The sequence below is a fragment of the Mirounga leonina genome, unplaced genomic scaffold (genome assembly GCF_011800145.1).
Source record: "Mirounga leonina isolate KUSES-001 unplaced genomic scaffold, KU_Mleo_1.0 Mir_154, whole genome shotgun sequence".
NCBI lineage: Eukaryota > Metazoa > Chordata > Mammalia > Carnivora > Phocidae > Mirounga > Mirounga leonina.
In genome coordinates, this window is record NW_023270389.1 from 32,856,867 (window position 1) to 32,867,668 (window position 10,802).

Below are 10,802 nucleotides of genomic sequence, written 5' to 3' on the forward strand. Positions count from 1 at the left end.
TAAGTCCTGTTGTTCTGCATTTTTCTACTGGTTAGCTTAATCATTCTGAAAAGGAAGCACACACTTTATCATTTGACTTTTCTCTCTAAAGAATATATTTTGATTTCCTGCTACAAAATGATCAATCTAGCTCTGACTTTTTCCCTCTCCTCTCTCTCTCCAAGGGTCAGTCTCATGTAATTTTATTTTCTCTTATTGATGACTTATCTTTATGGCTTTAAATAACTTACTTAAATCTCTATTTATTCAACTCTAATTTTTAGTAACTTATTATTTTACTAAAGTAATACAAGCAAATAATTAAAAAAGTCAAATAATCCAAAAAGACTTGTAATGAAAACTCTAGTAGTTTGACACACTCAATCCATCCCTTGGTCTTATGCCTCCAAAATAACCACTTTCAACTCCTTTAGCTCTTTCTTAGGGTATTTATCTACAGATTTCCAAATGATAGTCTCATCCTACTTAGGTTTATTTATTATTTTTCAACATTATGTATCAACTTACTATCCGGAAAGAATAGAGTTTAGGTCCTTTATAGTACCATCTTTCCTCAGTGTAGTTGTATCCTACTCCTTGATTAAAGTAAGATTCAGTGTTTACCTTATTATGACTGAGCAAATTGTAATCATTGCTAACACACAGTAAACCAAGTAATGACTTAGAATCTATTTCCTTACAGGCAAATTCTTTAATTTTTATGACTTGAATATTTTATTTTGCTTTTTGTTGTGGTTTTCTGCTTCTGTTGCTCCTTCTTGCTACATGCTCCAAGAGATCTTTTATAGTCTAGCAATATATTTCTGAGTATGCTGAGACATGTCAGATTCGATTTCCAGTTCCACCCTGCTTCGTGCCACCCCTCCTGGAGATTTCACCAGTCAGTGGTTCTGAAATGAATTGCTTACTTTTGAATCTTAGGTCTTCCTTTGCTGTGCTCTTCATTACTTTGATTCCAAGTCTTCATGTATTTTGGCTTATTTCCTCATTTTTTTTTAGTGCTTAAGAAAAGGTGCCTGGGAAGTTGTCTCTTTACATGTGTTAAAAAAAAAAATATATATATATATATATATATTTAACCCTCACAGTTAATTGATAGATTACTTGTATGTAGAAGTCCAGGTTCTCTCAGAATTTTGAAGGCATTTCTCCACTGTCCCTTGCCTTCTGGTGCTGCTATGCAAGAGTCCATGATATTGCAATCCTTGATACAGTGATGCCCCCCTCAGTGATTTTAGTATCTTCTCTTTATCTCTGTGGCTTTGCTCTAGGGTGCTTTTTATACATTCACATGGGTACCTTCTGGGAATTTTTGATCTGGAAACACATGTGCTTTAGAATTTGGAAATTTTGTCCATTATTTTCTGGTTTTATTTTGTCTTGTCTTCTTTGTTTCCCTCCTCCCACCTCCTGCCCCTGGAACTTGCTTCAGTAAAATATTGTTTCAACCTTTTCTACCTTACTTACCGTGTCTTTTTCTTTGTGTTCTACTTTCTGGGAGATTTTCTTGACTTTGTATTTTAAGATCTTTATTGAAGTTTAAAATCTATTTATTTCATTTTAATTTCCAATAGCCCGTAGCTGTATCTACATGTTCCTTTTAAGTGGTAATCCTGTTCTTTCCTTGCGGATGCAATATAATTCTTTCTGTCTCTGAAAATATTAAGTATAGGGTGGTTTTCTTTGATATTCTCTGCTTTCTGCTCATAAGAAAGAATGAGACCTTAACATATTGACTAATGTCTCTATGTGAATGAGCAAGGCTTTTCTAATGGTGAACTTCTCTGTAGCAAGATGGGCAGCAAGGTTTAACTATTTGTATGTTTGTTTTATTTTTTATTTTTTATTTTTTAAAAGGTTTTATTTATTTATTTGAGAGAGAGAGTGAGAGAGAGAAAGAGCACAAGAGGGGGGAGTGGGAGAGGGAGAAGCAGACTCCCTGCCGAGCAGGGAGTCCGACGCGGGACTCGATCCGGGGACTCCGGGATCATGACCTGAGCCGAAGGCAGTTGCTTAACCAACTGAGCCACCCAGGCGCCCTATGTTTATTTTATTTTTAAATGAGTCATGTCTTTTCTTTGAGGATGTTCCGTGTCCCCTGAGATTTCTGTAATCCCCTCTGGATTGATCTGTCAAACTCATTCTTTTCTCTTGAGTTTCCTTTTTTTTTTTTTTTTTTAAGGTTTTATTTATTTATTTGAGAGAGAGAAAGTGTAAGCAGACAGGAGGGGTAGAGGGAGAGAGAGAGAAGCAGACTCCCCTCTGAGCAGGGAGCCCGATGTGGGACTCGATCCCAGGACCCTGGGATCATGACCTGACCCAAGGCAGATGCTTACCGACTGAGCCACCCAGGTGCCCTTGAGTTTCTACTACTACCATGTGAAATAAAGAAATGAGTTTCATCTAAGTTTGTATCCAATTTCACTGCCCTTTTCGCCTGTCAACTTCTATCTACATACTATTATTTTTATACTGCACATTTATATAACTCTTTGATTCTATTGGACCTTTGACCATTACCCATTGAATCCAGAACTAACCTTTGCCACATAGTACACTTACTATTTCATTTGTGGGCTTTGTTCACAGTAAGTGTTCAATAATCATTTCATAAAGGGATGTTTGAAATACCATGGACTAAGACTTAGTACAAAAAATCAGTTTTAAAAATTCTCTGCTGAATGTAATTCCTTCTATTATACCACAAACCAAAAACAAGCGGTCTGTTTCCTTTCTGGGTTTAACGGGAAAGCCCAGAGCCATGAAAAGGACCAAGAATAGTCAAGATAATCTTGAAACAAAACAAAGCTGGAGGACTAATACTGGTAGATTTCAAGACTGGTTATAAAGCTAGATTAAGACAGTGTAGTGTTGGTACAAATAGAATCAAGCTGATTATGCAGTTGAATAAAAAAATTGAGAAGTAAATATATTAAGGCAAATATAAATTATATATAATATTTAATATAATATTAAATTGTGACAAATTTGACCCTTCAGTGTGGTGGGAAAGGATGCTTTTTTCAATACATACTTTCTAGGTCAGTTGGAAAGCTATATGGAAAAAATGTATATTGATCCTTACCTTACCTCTGCCCAGAAGAAATCTAAAGAGGATTATAGATTTACATATGAAAGGTAACATATAGAAGAATATGTTCGTGATCTTAAAGTAGGCAAATACTTCTTATATACAGCAATATAAAAAGCATTATAAAAAAGTTATAAATTATCCAATATTAAAATAAGCATTTCTGTTCATTTAAAGGCATCATTAAGGTTCTCTAAAGAAGACACGAAAATTGTCAATAAACACATGAAAAGCTACTCAGCATCACTAGTCATTAGGGAAACAAATCAAAACCACAATGACACCCCACTTCCTACCCTCTAGGATGACATTCATACATGGTTGGGAAGAATGGAAAATACTGTAGCTGATAGGAAAAGTTTGGCAGTTCCTCAAAAAATTAGAGTTAGTGGGCGCCTGGGTGGCTCAGTTGGTTAAGCGACTGCCTTCAGCTCAGGTCATGATCCAGGAGTTCCGGGATCGAGTCCCACATCGGGCTCCCTGCTCAGCGGGGGTTCTGCTTCTCCCTCTGACCCTTTTCCCTCTCGTGCTGTTTCTCATTCTCTCTCTCTCAAATAAATAAATAAAATCTTAAAAAAAAAATTAGAGTTAGTAATGATTGAGCAGTTCACTTCTAGCTATACACCCAAGAGAATTGAAAACATATCTTCATACAAACATAAACACACGAACGTTCATACCAACATTATTCATAATAACCAAAAAGTGGAAACAACTCACCTGATGAGCGGATAAACAAAATGTGATCTATTCATGCAATGGAATACTATTCAGCCATAAAAAGGAATGAAGTACAGACACCTGCTACAACATGGATGAACCTTGAAAACATGATGCTAAGTCAAAGAAGCCAGACACAAAGGTGATGATTCCATTTATTTGAGATGTCCAAAATAGGCAAATCTATAGAAACAGAAAGGAGAATAGCTGTTACCAGGGGCTGGGGGGAGAGAATGAAGAGTAACTACTAAAGAGTCTGGGGTTTTTTGGGGGGTGATGAAAATGTTCTGGAATTAGATAGTGGTGATGGTCACACAATCATATGAATTATACACTTTAAAATGGTGAATTTGTGAAATGTTATTTTATATCTCAAAAAAAAAAAAAAGCCAGTGAATTGGGTTAAATTGTCTCCCCACCCACCTCTCCCCAACACAAATTCATATGTTCAAGCCTGAGGTACTCTAGTACCTCATGATGTAACTGCATGTAGGTGATTAAGTTAAAATGAGGTCTTTAGGGTGGGCCCTAGTCCAATATGACTGGTGTTCTCATTAGAAGAAGGAATTTGGACTCACACACACAGAGCTTAGACATGTGTGCATGCAGAGAAATGACCATATTCTGGAACAGAATTCTCCTTCCCAGCTCTCATAAGAAACCAAACCTGCTAACACTTTGATCTCAGACTTCTAGCCTTCAGAACTGTGAGAAAGGAAGTCTCTGTTGTTTAAGACACCCAGTCTGTGATAGTCTGTTATCACATGCCAGTGTACCAGCATGCCAGTATAGATGCCGTTAATGGAGTTAAAAGGCAAGCCATAGGCTGGAAAGTGGTATTTGTGCCCATGTCCAATTAAGGACTTATATCCAAAATATATAAAGAATCCTTACAAATCAATAAGAAAAATATAATCAGCCCACTAAAAGAATGGAAAAAAGGCCTGAAGAGCCTCCACAACAAAGGATTTTCTACTGGCCTATAGACATATAAAAAGATGATCAATTTCGGGGCGCCTGGGTGGCTCAGTTGGTTAAGCGACTGCCTTCAGCTCAGCTCATGATCCCACAGTCCTGGGATCGAGTCCCGCATCGGGCTCCCTGCTCTGCGGGGAGCCTGCTTCTCCCTCTCCCACTCCCCCTGCTTGTGTTCCCTCTCTCGCTGTGTCTCTCTCTGTCAAATAAATAAAATCTTTAAAAAAAAAAAAGATGATCAATTTCATCAATTATCAGGGAAGTTACAATGAAAACAACCATGTATGGTTGGACTACCACATGGATGGACCTCGAGGCCATTAGGTCAAGTGAAATAAGTCGGACAGAGAAACACAAATACCAGATGATCTCTCTTATATGTGGAATCTAATATGTATAGATGCAGAGAAGAGATTGATGGTTGACAGAGGCAAAGGGGGGGTGAGAGAAAAGGGTAAACTGCTTTTTTTTACATTTTAAACAAATTGAATAAATTTTTACTTTTTTAAAAGATTTTATTTATTTATTTGATAGAGAAAGTGAGAGAGCACAAGCAGGGAGAGCAGGAAAAGGAGAGGGAGAAGCAGGCTCCCCACTGAGCAGGGAGCCAGATGTGGGGCTCAATCTCAGGACCCAGAGATCATGACCTGAGCCGAAGGCAGATATTTAGCCATCTGAGCCACCCAGGCGCCCCTCAAATTGAATAAATTTTTAAAAACAAAACAAAAAGTCCTTTAATATGAAAGAATAAACATCATAAACTGATGAAATATTTTCTCATAAATATACATGCAGTCAGCGAAAGAACAGTATTTCAATGTACTACAATGTACTACAGGGCATAAAAATTCCAGAAAACGAATTCTCCAGAAAATTAACTCTCTAAAAATGCATTTGCTTATCTGACTATGAATTTTAAGTGTAATATAACTTTGCAGAAATAAAGAAGCTGCAGCTGAATTGTTTCTTAGCGAGTGAAGTTGGGAGAGAAAAATTTGGCTGGATGTTTTAAGTGGTTGTTGATTTCCCTAAGAACTAGAGTTGGTAAGGAAACACACACACACAGACAAACACACACACACACACACACATCCTACTCACAAATACACTAGGAATCAGGCTTTTTCATAAGAAATTTCAAGTATAGATACAGCGGGTATGTACTGAGAAACAATAAAAGAGCAACTATATAAAACAAAACAAAAGAACCCCTTCCCAAAAATAAACAACCACAGAGCAATTTCAGTATACACCCAGAAGAACTGCTAAAATGAGAAAACACCAAGTGTTAGCAGAAACGTATGGCAACCCCAACTCTGAAAAAAACTGTTGGTGAAAGTGTAAAATTTGTCCAACTGCCTTGGGAAATTCTTCGGCTGTACGTACTAACGCTGAACGTGTGCCTACTCTGTGATCTAGCAATTCCATTCCTAGGTACTGCCCCTCAGATGTGCATGCATCTGTTCAACAACAGACAAGTATTAGAATGTTTATAGTAGCCCTATCTGTAATAGCTCCAAACTAGAAACCACCAAACTGCTCACGTGCAGTAGGGGGGATAATTTAATTGTGGTACATCACATGGTGAAATATACAACAATGGAATGAATAGTTATATGGATGAATTTCAAAATATAAAATGTTTACTGGAAGATGCCAGACACAGAATAGTACATACTGCTTTATTTAACTTATGTAAATAATGTGCAAAAGCAGGCAAAAGTTATCCATAGTGTTCGAAGTCAGAATAGAAATCCCTCTTGGGAAGGGGACATGAGGAGGGCTATGAAGATTCTGGTAATGTTTTGTTTCTTCACCTGGGTAGTGATACATGGGTGTGATTCAGTGTGTAAAAAGTCAACTAGCTCCATAAGATATTGCACTTTTTTGCATGGAAAATATATTTCAGTAGAAATTAAATTAAAGATTGAGAAGAGAGTGGATTTTCCCTACCCTAGTGATCTGGGAGGTAATAGCAGGTTTTCCCATTTACTTAGAATATTCTTAATAGTGCATTCTGATACAGGAAAAATTGTCATTTTCCTCACAATAGAGTTCATTTTTTCAATTTTTTAAAAATTTAATTTAATTTTATTATGTTATGTTAGTCTCCATACCATACATCATTAGTTTTTGATGTAGTGTATTGGCTGCCACTCTTTGCCACTTTATGGCCACTCTGATATCCATGGTTACTATGCCACCAGTTTTGTGGGACCCAAAGTCCCAGTAACTGGAAGTTTCTTCTGTGCCATTTTGGCTCCCCCTGTTGGCTCACTGATTTTTCACTAGTGCGGTAAATAATAGCCAGGGCATTAGATTTTGTTGTTAGTGTTCTCCAGATTATTCCACTAGACCAGATCCTTAGGAGCTAAGGGTATAGTTTTTATGCCCCATTGGTAAGTTCTACCTCCCTTTATACATCTCAAGGCCTTAGGTATCTCAAACTATGGATGGTAAAATAATCGGGGGGCACAGTATTATACCACTTCATTGTCCCAACTTTTTCTTCACAGAGAATTAGACATAATAGAGGTGGCGACTCTGCATCATCCCTACTGTTACCACTAATCTACTCAGTGAGAGTATTTACAGTATTGACAACTGTTGAGAGGAAGCCCAGACTGATGAGAAGGTCAAATGCTTGAATAATCAGAACATGTGCTTATAGAAAAGATACAGAAATACAGAAGGAATTCATCAAGGTCAGGACATAGGGCAGAGAGATCAGTTACATTTTCCAAGTTCGACAGAGGTCAAGTTTCCAAACTTCAAAATCATCACAGTGAGTGTACTATGGAGGCTATTTCATCTGAGTAGGAGTCTCATTAGAATTTCTGGAAATTCAAATGTTCCTTTCAGAGCATAGCCTTATAACATTGGAACAGTTATCCCCACTTTTGGCTGCTTTTGATAAATGCTGAGCCTGCTCATCTGGGCCAGGTGTATCTCATCAATATACAACATGACCACAGGTATAAAGACGGAGACAGCCTCCTTGGGTAACATAGCCCTGACTAATACATTCCTGAATGGGAATGAAGGTTACTTACTGAGGCCTCTTGAAATCAAAGGAAGAGGCCATGAGGGCCTATCTTGATATTCTCTGCAGCCAAGTCATTATATTTGTCTTAAATAGTATCATTCTCTCCATGACCAGAGATTACAGGTTGCTTAACCTCTTCTCTTTTTCTTGCCCTCTACATCTCACCAGCCATGTGATTTAGTTGTTTCTTCCTTTGAACTATTTTTTTTTTTAAGATTTTATTTATTTGCGAGAGAGAGAATGAGAGACAGAGAGCATGAAAGGGAGGAGGGTCAGAGGGAGAAGCAGACTCCCTGCTGAGCAGGGAGCCTGATGCGGGACTCGATCCTGGGACTCCGGGATCATGACCTGAGCCGAAGGCAGTCGCCCAACCAACTGAGCCACCCAGGTGCCCTGAACTATTTTTGAGAGAATGTAAAAAATATATTTTTGTTAGGATTATGGGAATTTTTCTATAATATGGATTTATTGGTTTTTATTTGTTTATTTGATTCAGGTTTTGTAGTTTCTTTATATGTTGAGTAGTTTTGGAATGTATCCTGGACATTGGGAATGGATTCTATTATAGCCCCCTAAAAGGAAAGGGTTTGTTTGTTTGTTTGTTTGTTTAAGCAGACAATTAACTTACTTGGATCCAAACTGAAAATTCTATTAACAGCAGCTCAGATCTGAGTTCTGTTCTTTTTCCTCAGAGCTGGGCTGTTTTCAGTCTGTCCTGCTAATGAGCAATTCTGAAATCAGCAGAGATTTGGGCAGAGTTCCTACACGGTATGGTTGCCACACACACACACATACACACCTGCCTCTTTAATTTCCAGATGTCCCTTCATTTTGCAGTGGCTGTTGTCCCAAACTCTGTTTCTGTTTCTTCAGGACAAAAAGACTGCCGGTCTTCCATTAGGTTTTAGCCATCCCCAACCATGCCAAATACGATCTTCTCTCAGGCTGGCAGCCATAACATGGGAAACACACTCTGCTTTGGTTCACTCTCTAGTCCCTTCAGGTAGGCTTCCCCTTCACCTTCTATCTTTTCTAAAATTTGTTTTCTAGAATAGTTATCTGTGGGAGGATAAAACCATAGAAACTCACACTGATATATTCTCCACACTCTTACACATATCTAGTCTTTTAAGCTTGCAGGACATGTTGTTTCTCTTAGGGAAAAATTTCCCCTGGATATTTGCATGGTTTGCTCCCGTATTAAGTCTTTGCTCAGATGTCAATTATTCAGAGAAGCCTTCTTTGACCATATTATTTCATATAGGCCACCCACCCCACCTCACACATGACTGTCTACCACTTTCCGTTATTTTCATTGCATTTCTTTTTCTGACTTTATGTTACACAATAATTTATATTTTTGTTTAGATTTATTTTTCTCACTAGACTATAAGCTCTATGAGTATAGGAATTTTTGTCTGCTTGGAGTAGTGTTGCATCTTCAGCACCTAGAATTTTTGGCTCATAGTAGGGCCTCCATAAATACTTATTAAATTAGTAGCCCATGCTAGACAGTTAAAAATAAATGTACACACAAGTATGTTCAATTGATTTTTGACAAACGTAAAAGCAAATCAATGGAGAAAAGGTAGCTTTTTTGGAAAATAATGGTATTAGCAACTGGATATTAGGGCAAAAAATAAACCTTGGTCTAAACCTCACACCTCATATAAAAATTAACTCAAAATGAATCTTGGACTGAAATGTAAAACATAAAAAGAAAAACTTTTAGAATAAAGCACAGGAGAAACATTATGGAATCTAAGACTTAAATGGAAATCATAAAACTATAACACATGTTTATTTTTTATTGCTTTTTAAAAGATTTTATTTATTTATTTGAGAGAGAGAGAATGAGCAGTGGGGAGGGGCAGAGGGAGACAGAGAGAGAGAGAAGCAGACTCTCTGCTGAGCAGAGAGCCTGACACGGAGCTCGATCCCTGGCCTCAATCCCAGGGATTGATACCAGGGCCTGGAGATCATGACTTGAGCCAAAGGCAGACACTTAACTGACTGAGCAACCCAGGCGCCCCAAAGCTATAACACTTTTAGAAAAAAAACACAGGAGACAATCAGGATATATGGCTAAGCAAAGAGTTTTTAGACTTGACACCAAAACCACAATTCACAAATGGAAAAATTGATCACCTGGACCTCATTAAAATGAAAACCTTTTTATCTGCAAAATACCATGTGAAAGTGGTAAAAGACAAGCTACAGTCTAGGAGAAAATAATCTCAAACCATATATCTGACTAAAGACTAATATTTAGAATAGATCAAGAACTCTCAAAACTCAACAGTAAAAAAAAAAAAAATCCAATTAGAAAATGGGCAAAAATCATGAATAGACATTTCACCGAAGAAAATATATAAATGGCAAATAAGCATGTGAAAAGATGTCCCACATTATTAACCATTAAAGACATGCAAATGAAGACCCCAAGACACCACTACACACCTATTAGAATGGCTAAAATTAAAAATGGTGACAACATCAAATGCTGGCAAGGATGTGGAGAAACTGGGTCATTTGCACATGCTGGCAGTAATGTAAAATGGTACAGCCACTCTGGAAACAGTCTGACAGTTTCTTAAAAACATAAAAATGCAACTACCACATGACCTGCCAGTTGCATTCCTTTTATTTATCCCAGAGAAATGAAAACTTATGTTCACACCAAAACCTGTACATGAATGTTCTTATCATCTTTATTCCTACTGGTTAAAAAACTAGAAACAGTCCAGATGTCCTTCAATAGGTGAATGCTTAAACACACTGTGGTACATCCATACTGTGGAATACTACTCAGCAGTTAAAAGGAATGGACTATTGATACATAAAATAACTTCAATGGATGTCAAAGGAATTATGCTAAGTGAAAAGAATCTAATCCCAAAAGGTTATGTACTGCATCCCTCTATTTCTATACACTTCCGAAATGACAAAATTTTAGAGAAGGAAACCAGA